The sequence below is a fragment of the Nuphar pumila genome, chromosome 8 (genome assembly GCF_984573655.1).
Source record: "Nuphar pumila chromosome 8, dmNupPumi1.hap1.1, whole genome shotgun sequence".
Taxonomy (NCBI): Eukaryota; Viridiplantae; Streptophyta; class Magnoliopsida; order Nymphaeales; family Nymphaeaceae; genus Nuphar; species Nuphar pumila.
In genome coordinates, this window is record NC_143256.1 from 14,871,511 (window position 1) to 14,883,753 (window position 12,243).

The window sequence follows — 12,243 nt, forward strand, 5'->3', positions numbered from 1 at the left end:
CGATTTATGACATAGACAGCTGAATGAAAAACTTTCATCCACAAGTTTAAAGGAATGTGAGTGTTATGCAACATACTCAGCGGACTCTCTACAATGTGCCAGTATTTTCTTTCAGCCGCACCATTTTGTTGTGGTGTGTGTGGACAAGATATTCGACGACCTATTCCACTATCTTAGAGAAATTCAGTAAATTCCTTTGATAAGTACTCTCATCTACCGTCATAATGAAAATATTGAATTTTAGTTGAAAATTGATTACAAACTAAAGCACAGAATGAGCAAAAAAGCTTGAAAACTTCAGATTTATATTTGATAAAATAAATACAGGTGTATCTAGAGTAACTATCAATGAAAGTAATGTAATAATGATTGCCCAATAAAGAAGACTGCAGGGCATGTCTCCAGACATCAGAATAGACAATTTCAAAAAGCACAAAATCTCTTTGATTTATTGAATGAAATGGAAGAACATGACTTTTACATAATTGACAACGGAAACAAAGAAGAAAATCAGCCTCGACATTCAAACTAGACTGCGGAACAAGTCCACTAGACACAAGCTTCTCAATAAATGAATGATTACAATGACTAAGATGACGATGCCAAATCTCTGGCTTATTACATTGAGATAGACTAAAACAAACTTTGAATGACACTGGACGAACTGGTTGTGAATTTATTGATGCATCATGAACTAGAAGAGACTCCTTGAAGACATACATGTTTCCCTGTCGTTCTTCTTCAATGAGTGTCTTCTTCGTGAGAAGATCCTTGACACATACAGAAAGAGTAAATTCGACAAAAGAATTAGTATCATCGACAAGTTTAGAAACAGAAACAATGTTTTTAACAATACTAGGAGAATGGTAAACATCAGATAAAGGTAATGAGGAATTGGGGAGTAGAAGGAAAATATTTCCAACATGAGAGATAGGATGAAGAACACCATCTCCGGTTTTAATAAATCTTACCAATATCACATGTCACATGTGAAGCAGCCCGGAGTTAATGTACCAAGTCTCTTACTCAGTTTGCTTGAAGCTCAATTCTGAAAGAGCGAAAATCAAAAGATTCTTCACATTTTTCTTTTCATCTCCTTTACGGTCGTCTCCTGCTTGTCCCCTAGTAGAAGGCCCAGCACCATTAAACTTGCCTTTGTTTTGCGGATTATGCCAGCAATTTGCTTTAATGTGCTCCATTTTATTACACTGAAAACATGTCGGGATGTTTATAGGGTTCCCTGGATACAAGTTAGGTGACATGTAGGGTATGAGAAAAAGCCCACGGCCTCCTTGATTACCTCTTCTATGTCCACGCCCGCCTCAAAAGCCCCCACGTCCTCGCCCTAATACTACTCATGTGACAAGTACCTCATGGTTGTTGGAATTCAGGGTCATCTTCTCGCCCCTAATGGTAACTTCATATTGTAGTAGCTTAGTCCGTAGATCTTCAAAACTGGGCAATGAAGGGAGGCATAGAAGAGAGGTGACTAACATGTGGTAGTCAGAACCCAGACCATTCAGTGCCTGTTGAACCTTTTCTTTGTTAAGAATTACGCAACCCACCATGGCTAGTTGATATGTAATACTCTTGATTTTGTTCATGTATTATGTCACTGATAAACTCTATTTCTTCAAAAGCTGAAATTCTCTCTTTAAATGCAAAATCCTAGCTTATGAAATCTATGAATAAGTCTGCGCCAATATTTGCCACAACTCTCTGGCTGAACATTCATCTAGGATGGCCACTAATATCTCATGGGAAAGCATAGAGGTAATGTAAGCCACAACTGCCTGATCTTTTCTTCTTCATGTTACAAATTTTGAATTATGAATCAATTTGTTGGAAACCTCCCCTTTATCATCTCGCTCTTCTTGCAGGACGAATTCTAGTGGTGCATGGATCGTTCCATCAAGATATCCAGAGAGATCCAGACTCTTAATAAAAGGAAAACTTTGTCGCTTCCAGGTCAAGTAGTTATATGAGTTGTCCAAGGAAACTGGAAGGGAGAATCCATGTGAAAGGACAACAAAAGAACACTCTGACCAACAGTTTGATTTACCAACAATGTAAATCTTTTTTTTTTTCTTTTTGCTACGAAAATAATATTGCAGGGAAACAAATAATCAGTAGAACACGACAAATTAATGATCTGAAATTTTTTTTTGTATGGACCGAAACTTTGATTTGGTTTTGGAGAATAAGATTTGACTTGAAAGACAAAAGAGAGATCTAAGTTTAAATGGAAACACAAATCTGATCTGATACGATCAGATTTGATTTAACGCTACTGAAGGGAAGAATCAATATGCCATGGCCAGATCTAATTTAGTCTGGCTTGGAACGAAAACACTAGATCTGGAACGATCCGATCCAGCATCAAAGAGGAAAAAAAATAATCAAGATTTAAGAAAACAGATCTGGTTTGACGTGACCAGACTGTTTGACGTGAACAGATTCAGTTTTAAGAGATCGAAAACTTAGAGAGGAAGAAAGATGTTTAAAAATTTTAAGAAAGAGATTTTTAACCTAATATGATAAGATCAATTTTCAGAACAGAAGGAGAATAGAATCTGATCTGATAAGATCAGATCTTGGATCAAAGAAAGGAAGAAGAGAACTCGACCTAGTATTTACTTCTCAGCCTGCTCTGATACCATGTTAGAAGTCACGCACCTTCGACCAGATCTTCATCCACAGCAGAAGAGAAAGGGATTTGCAAGAAGGAGAGGCAGCAATGACTGGCACGATTCTCAATGAGAGGTTGTGCCCTATATTCAATGTAATATATATGATACAAGTTGGATCGGGTCTGTCAACCCAGACCCGATAACACCAACCATGTAAATACAATACAAAAGAATCATTTTGGGTCTAGAACTAGACCCGTACCCTACATTCTCAATAGAAATTATTGTCTTTTAATATATTTTTTAGATTATGGATATGTATATTGAAAAAATTATATTTTGCAAAAATATGTAGTTTCTTAAAATCTTATGTGTTTCATGTTTTGCAAAATATTAATTTTTTATATTTTTTTTTGTGTCTCTTAATGTATGTATTTACATAGATTATCTTTGGGATTTTTAATATATAGTGATGTTTCTTTGGTGATTCTAACTATGTGACCATGCATGATTTTAATTATGTAGCCTTTGTGATTATTATTGGATGGCATAAGCATGATTTGTCATCATGAACTCGAATGCATATTTTAATTTCTCTATTATGCATTATATTTTTTAGTGGGTTCTTGTGTATGCTTCTTGAGCATTTTATGAATAAAACTTATATTTTTTAAAAGACTCTTGTATGATTGTTGCTTAGCCCTTAGTAGTTTTATGTGCTTTTTGGTAGCTTAGTGACTTGAGTGTTTGTGCACTTTTGTAACCCTTAGTGGTTTCTTTCTTGTGCATTGATACTTCATTGCATGTTTCTTAAAGATTTTATATTTGTTACATTGTGATAAAATTCTTTGTATGATATATATGAGTTCATGGTTGTTGATAGTTATATAGCTCTTTTTGAATCTCTATATGTTTGTCATCAATTGTCTAATAGTAGACTAATGATTTAGATCTAGCTTCTTAGAAGCTTTTCTTTAATAAAATCATATACTTTTGTCTTTTTATTGAGATTTATTGGATCTTTTGTATATGATGTGCCTTAGTGCACTTGTTTCTTGATTGGTGGATTCATGATTCCATTATCTTTTGAAAGATACTCTAACATCATAATTTCATCACATCTATGTAGATTATTTATATTGGGCATGATTCTTGTCCATTATTTGCTTGTCAAAGTTTGTAAAATTTGTCATGAGACATCTTGTGTTGGAAGTGATTGCATCAATTGACATATTGTTGTGCATATGATTGAACTATATTCATTCTAAGTCTTCATCTACCTTTATTGGATTTGATTTAAAACTTTGTTTTTTCAAATCGGTACTTTTATATATGAACTCACTTATTTGAAAATCAATTTCCGTGAGTATTTTTTGCCTTCTTTTGGCATTGTTTTTTGTCCATCATAGATTTTTCTAGGATGCGCCATTTATTTTTGGCCTTGTTGTTGGGTCAGAGTTAGCCGTTGAGGTGAGTTATGTGTGCACCTCATGTCATCTTACTAGTCTAGATTCCCAAAGGTTATGAGTGATGTGTTGTCACTTGTCTTGGGTTTGATTGGTATCTACATCCATGTTGCTTTTGTTGAACAAGAGATGCTTGTTGGGGTGAGTTGTGTGCACCTTGGTTTTCTTATCAGTATAGATTGTCGCCTTATAGTTTGGCTCTAATTGACGGTTGTTTGATCTCTAGTTCTATGAGTGTGTTATATCACTCATTTGTTTATTTGGACAATGTTATTATGAATACTTATAATTATGTTTATCTGTGATGGTTATCTATTTTGAAAATATGGTGTTTGAAAGATTGTTAAAATTGATACATTTATCCTTCTTGATGACATTAGTTTGTTTTTATTACAAGCTCTCTTACTTCGTGTCTTCTCCTATTATGTCTCTTATTTAAAAGATATTTTTGTGGTGAGTTATATGCACCCATTGGTTATTCACATTTTGTGTGTTTGTATTATACTCTTATTCTAGTAGCTGATGCACTTGAATATTGAGGTTTGTCTCTTATTTAAGTGTCATTTTACGTAGACAAGAAAGATTTGTTTGCAATGAGTTAGGTGCACCCATTGGTTATTCATACTTTTTGTGTGTTTGTATTATGCTCTTTTTCTAGTAGCTGAAACATTGAGGTTTGTCTCTTATTTAAGTGTTATTTTATATAGATGAGATGTTCACACTTTTTGTGTGTTTGTTAAGCTCATAAGTGGCATTGTCATTGATCTCTTGTTCTAGCAGCTATTACACTTGAATTTTGAGGTTTGAAGGTCAAGCGAGGTAAATTGCTTATGGTGGTCGAACTATTGTGAAGGTTTGCAAAATATCATTTCTTGATATTTGTGGGATTTTCAAATCTCTCCACAAAATTTCTAAAAAAAAATCACTCATTTACCCTTGTCTGGGAAATGGTTATTGAAAATTCTTCATGCATTTTGCATTGAATATGTTTTAATTGCATGCTTAAAGATATTTTAAATGTGTTCCATGATTAGTTATCTTGGGTGATTTACATCATGATATGCCTTGGTTGCATAGGATGCAATATTTTGAGTGTATTTATAGATATTGTTTCTATTGTTGAGATTTAAATTGTTATTAATATTTGTCATTATTACAAAATATCTCTTGTTATGATTTGTACGTGGGATTTTGAACTTCCCCATTATTTCTGTTGTACATTTAATATGGCTACTTGTTTTGAAAAACCCTGCTTTATGAATATTTTTTGTGTGGGTTAAACTCTTTTGTGAGTTATTTATTCATGGTATTGATGTGGTTTGAAAATTCATATTTCATGCATTAATGTGCTTTTCGAGATAGATGTGTGTATTGACTTTCAATAATGCATGTTTTCATGAATGTTTAAAGTGATGAATGATTTATACGTTTATCTTTGAGATATTTTATGCATGCATCTCTTCTTTTGATAATATGCAGTTGTGTTCTCTTATAAATCAAGAACTATGATTTCGTAAAATTATCTATTGAGGTGAGACTCTCAATGAATATTGTGTATAAAAATTTAATGACTTTCAAAATTGATGTTGAAAAATTTTCTTACTATTAAAAGATTTTGAAAATTATTAAAATGTCTTATTAAATATGTATTGTATTTTTGGCGTGTTTGGTCATTTATATATATATATATATATATATATATATATAGAGAGAGAGAGAGACAGAGAGATGGGTGTGTACGAAATGAAATATGCGAATGAAATGTGCTAAATGGGTTTTTCTGCTCTTTTGGTGTGGGTTTTTTTTTGCAGTTCTGACCCCATAAATGTGTTGGGCATGGTCAATTTACGAGGAATCCACACTTGGATCATGTGTTTTCGATGAAAAAAATGATATTTGGAGCCTAAAAATTAACAAAGATTTTGGAATGGTGATTTTTTAAACGTTATAAAAACCCGCTCATGTGTCAGAATCGAACACTTAAAGAGTTGAACCCTATAAAATCAAGTACATAGATCACATTTGTACGATTAGAATTTAAAAATAAAACAAAAAAACCCTGAAAAACTCATTTAGCATGTTTCATCTAGCATATTTTATTTAGCACGTACCCATTACTCTCTCTCTCTCTCTCTCTCTCTCTATATATATATATATATATATATATATATATATATATATATATATAGTTATTTTAAGTTGGATTGCTCCTTTTGCACTCTTTAAAATATTGGCATTATTGATGATTCTAGAGACCTTTCGAGCATATCAAGGAAGATCTAGAAGCTCCTTCAAGAATTTGTATTATAGAAGAACATGTCGATATCTTGTGTAATGGGATTCCTTTTGTAATTGCAAACTTATAGTGAGTCAATGTAAGTTTGAGCGGGGGCGTTAACATATATCATGGTTGCCAGTCGAGGAAGCAGGAGCAGGAAGCGTGGCACTTTCAAAATTTTAGGAAGCGAGAAACGTGAGACTACTTAAAAGCGAATCAAGAATCATCTTGGAAGCGACCTAGGAAGCGAACCGGAAGCGACCTACGAAGCGAGGGGGAAGCGAAAAAATAAAAATAAAAAAAAATGAAAAAAGGGAGGAAGCGCGGGATAAGCAACGGGAAAGCACGCTTCTCAAAAAAAATGGCGCTTCCCAACGCGTTTCGGAAGCACAACATTTCGTGCTTCCACTAGGCTAGGTGCTTTCGGTAACTCTGATATATATACTTTAAAGTTAAGTCAACTTTGGTTGACTTGGACTAGTTGTTTGACTTATGGTCCAATGGTTAGTGTGGTCTCCCTTTTTCTTTCCTTTAATCTCTCTCTTCTTCCTTCTTTTCTCTATAAATATGGGTGGGTGGGTGCCTTTGTAAGGTGAGGGAGTGATGAGTAGTTTTAGGCAGAGTTACTGGAAGCACCTAGCCTAGTGGGGAAGCATGTTTCGGAAGCGTAAAACGTCGCGCTTCCAAAACGCACTGAGAAGCGCCAATTTTTTTGAAAAGCGCATTTCCCATTTATGGGAAGCGCGTTTCTCTTTTATGGAAAACATGCTTCCCATTTATAGGAAACACACTTCCCATTTATGGGAAGCACGCTTCTCCTTCGCTTTCCCTGCATTTCCTCCCTTTTTTTTTATTTTTATTTTTATTTTATTTTTCGCTTCCCCCTCGCTTCCTAGGTCGCTTCCAGATTCGCTTCTGGTTCGCTTTCGAGACGATTCTTGATTCGCTTTTAAGTCGTCCCTTGCTTCCCGCTTCCTAAAATTTTGAAAGTGCCACGCTTCCCGCTTCCACTTCACATATCGCTTCCCGCTTCCTCGACTAGCAACCATGGTTTTAGGCTTCTTGTGTGTTTTTTAGTGTATTGTAATGAGGATTAAAATGTATTTTTTTTGTATTTTTACTGTTCTTTATTAATGAAGTTATTTACTCACATTCTATTGTGTTTCATTTTAGTTCTTATGTTTTTGTTCAAATGCATTATGTTTTGACCCTCGGAGTCCATTATGGAGGGTATTGGGATCCGTGCCATTTTGTGACAAATATAACCTCAACCAGGTTTATCCAACTGCACAGAAAATATGAAAGAATTTTCTATCAATACCAAAGTAAAGCAGACTAAAGCACACAATGAAACTTTGGATTAACACTTCCACTCACACCTGTAATACAGACAAGTACAGCCCCATCAGAACCAGTATGGTGCTGGAGACCATTAGAATATAGGTAAACCAGATTGTATAAAACTTATTCAACAGATAAATGAATGTGCTTCTTCGATCAACCAAAAAACAAAAAAGTAGAAGAAAAACTCTCCATTAGTCAGGCATTTGATTATATAAGTAACATTTAAATTTAATTGTGTTTCAATTAAAATGTTCATATTATCAATCTAAGAATCTGAAAAAGGAAAAAGTAGATATCATTCAATGTAGATATTTGCATCCTAAGTCCACCACTGGAAGTACAATTATTAATCAATAATGAAAATAGCATAGGAATATCATAAATACCGCTTTACTGTCAGGACTCCAACTAACAACATAGATGCTACCATTGTGACCTTCAGCAGATAGCTCCCCAATCTTTTCTCCTGTCCTCCCATCATATAGTATACCTTTCTTATCTGAACTTACACTGATAAACCTGCTTCCATCAGGAGAAAACCTTACGCAATTGACAAAGTTGGAATGTTCCCTGCACTTCAAACAATAATTTTTCCTTTACATACTACCTCTGTTCGGTAAGACACAATCAAGAACATCTTCCTCAGCACATTATATTTTATTATGGCCACAAGCCTACATTGCTACAATGCCATGAATGAGTTTTTTATCATTGACATAAAATTAAAATAATGACTACATTTCTCCTACAAGAAATTTTGAAAAAAAAAAAGAAAAAATACCAAGCACTCGATGTTAATTAATATGAACCCTAGAACATTTTTCCAGAAGTTTTGCATTGGACTCTGCAAATCAAGGACACGACTGTTGCTCCAAAATAAAGAGTATGCTTCAACAATTAATGGGGAAAGGCATCTTGTAAACAATGTAGCCAAATCACACCAATGCACAATATTTGATGGGCCAAACAAGCAATGCAAGGAAACTTGAATAAATGTTATGTTTCTGCGTTCTATCTTGAACCAAGAGGCTACCATGAATTAAAATCTTAGAAGGATGAAGACATCTAAATGAATGATTACAATGACTAAGACGACGATGCCAAATCAGCCTCGACATTCAAACTAGACTGCGGAACAAGTCTACTAGACACAAGCTTCTCAATAAATGAATGATTACAATGACTAAGACGACGATGCCAAATCTCTGGCTTATTACATTGAGATAGACTAAAACAAACTTTGAATGACACTGGACGAACTGGTTGTGAATTTATTGATGCATCATGAACTAGAAGAGACTCCTTGAAGACATACATGTTTCCCTGTCGTTCTCCTTCAACGAGGGTCTTCTTCGTGAGAAGATCCTTGACACATACAGAAAGAGTAAATTCGACAAAAGAATTAGTATCATTGACAAGTTTAGAAACAGAAACAATGTTTTTAACAATACTAGGAGAATGGTAAACATCAGATAAAGGTAATGAGGAATTGGGGAGTAGAAGGAAAATATTTCCAACATGAGAGATAGGATGAAGAACACCATCTCCGGTTTTAATAAATCTTACCAATATCACATGTCACATGTGCAGCAGCCCGGAGTTAATGTACCAAGTCTCCTACTCAGTTTGCTTGAAGCTCAATTCTGAAAGAGCGAAAATCAAAAGATTCTTCACATTTTTCTTTTCATCTCCTTTACGGTCGTCTCCTGCTTGTCCCCTAGTAGAAGGCCCAGCACCATTAAACTTGCCTTTGTTTTGCGGATTATGCCAGCAATTTGCTTTAATGTGCTCCATTTTATTACACTGAAAACATGTCGGGATGTTTATAGGGTTCCGTGGATACAAGTTAGGTGACATGTAGGGTATGGGAAAAAGCCCACGGCCTCCTTGATTACCTCTTCTATGTCCACGCCCGCCTCAAAAGCCCCCACGTCCTCGCCCTAATACTACTCATGTGACAAGTACCTCATGGTTGTTGGAATTTCGGGTCATCTTCTCGCCCCTAATGGTAACTTCATATTGTAGTAGCTTAGTCCGTAGATCTTCAAAACTGGGCAATGAAGGGAGGCATAGAAGAGAGGTGACTAACATGTGGTAGTCAGAACCCAGACCATTCAGTGCCTGTTGAACCTTTTCTTTGTTAAGAATTACGCAACCCACCATGGCTAGTTGATATGTAATACTCTTGATTTTGTTCATGTATTATGTCACTGATAAGGCGTAGTAGTTGTTGTTGTTGTATTATGTCACTGATAAACTCTATTTCTTCAAAAGCTGAAATTCTCTCTTTAAATGCAAAATCCTAGCTTATGAAATCTGTGAATAAGTCTGCGCCAATATTTGCCACAACTCTCTGGCTGAACATTCATCTAGGATGGCCACTAATATCTCATGGGAAAGCATAGAGGTAATGTAAGCCACAACTGCCTGATCTTTTCTTCTTCATGTTACAAATTTTGAATTATGAATCAATTTGTTGGAAACCTCCCCTTTATCATCTCGCTCTTCTTGCAGGACGAATTCTAGTGGTGCATGGATCGTTCCATCAAGATATCCAGAGAGATCCAGACTCTTAATAAAAGGAAAACTTTGTCGCTTCCAGGTCAAGTAGTTATATGAGTTGTCCAAGGAAACTGGAAGGGAGAATCCATGTGAAAGGACAACAAAAGAACACTCTGACCAGCAGTTTGATTTACCAGCAATGTAAATCTATTTTTTTTTCTTTTTGCTACGAAAATAATATTGTAGGGAAACAAATAATCAGTAGAACACGACAAATTAATGATCTGAATTTTTTTTTTGTATGGACCGAAACTTTGATTTGGTTTTGGAGAATAAGATTTGACTTGAAAGACAAAAGAGAGATCTAAGTTTAAATGGAAACACAAATCTGATCTGATACGATCAGATTTGATTTAACGCTGCTGAAGGGAAGAATCAATATGCCATGGCCAGATCTAATTTAGTCTGGCTTGGAAAGAAAACACTAGATCTGGAACGATCCGATCCAGTATCAAAGAGGAAAAAAAAAATCAAGATTTAAGAAAACAGATCTGGTTTGACGTGACCAGACTGTTTGACATGAACAGATTCAGTTTTAAGAGATCGAAAACTTAGAGAGGAAGAAAGATGTTTAAAAATTTTAAGAGAGAGATTTTTAACCCAATATGATAAGATCAATTTTCAAGACAGAAGGAGAATAGAATCTGATCTGATAAGATCAGATCTTGGATCAAAGAAAGGAAGAAGAGAACTCGACCTAGTATTTACTTCTCAGCCTGCTCTGATACCATGTTAGAAGTCACGCACCTTCGACCAGATCTTCATCCACAGCAGAAGAGAAAGGGATTTGCAAGAAGGAGAGGCAGCAATGACTGGCACGATTCTCAATGAGAGGTTGTGCCCTATATTCAATGTAATATATATGATACAAGTTGGATCGGGTCTGTCAACCCAGACCCGATAACACCAACCATGTAAATACAATACAAAAGAATCATTTTGGGTCTAGAACCAGACCCGTACCCTACATTCTCAATAGAAATTATTGTCTTTTAATATATTTTTTAGATTATGGATATGTATATTGAAAAAATTATATTTTGCAAAAATATGTGGTTTCTTAAAATCTTGTGTTTCATGTTTTGCAAAATATTAATTTTTTACATTTTTTTTTTGTGTCTCTTAATGTATGTATTTACATAGATTATCTTTGGGATTTTTAATATATAGTGATGTTTCTTTGGTGATTCTAACTATGTGACCATGCATGATTTTAATTATGTAGCCTTTGTGATTATTATTGGATGGCATAAGCATGATTTGTCATCATGAACTCGAATGCATATTTTAATTTCTCTATTATGCATTATATTTTTTAGTGGGTTCTTGTGTATGCTTCTTGAGCATTTTATGAATAAAACTTATATTTTTTAAAAGACTCTTGTATGATTGTTGCTTAGCCCTTAGTAGTTTTATGTGCTTTTTGGTAGCTTAGTGACTTGAGTGTTTGTGCACTTTTGTAACCCTTAGTGGTTTCTTTCTTGTGCATTGATACTTCATTGCATGTTTCTTAAAGATTTTATATTTGTTACATTGTGATAAAATTCTTTGTATGATATATATGAGTTCATGGTTGTTGATAGTTATATAGCTCTTTGTGAATCTCTATATGTTTGTCATCAATTGTCTAATAGTAGACTAATGATTTAGATCTAGCTTCTTAGAAGCTTTTCTTTAATAAAATCATATACTTTTGTCTTTTTATTGAGATTCATTGGATCTTTTGTATATGATGTGCCTTAGTGCACTTGTTTCTTGATTGGTGGATTCATGATTCCATTATCTTTTGAAAGATACTCTAACATCATAATTTCATCACATCTATGTAGATTATTTATATTGGGCATGATTCTTGTCCATTATTTGCTTGTCAAAGTTTGTAAAATTTGTCATGAGACATCTTGTGTTGGAAGTGATTGCATCAATTGACATATTGTTGTGCATATGATTGAACTATATTCAT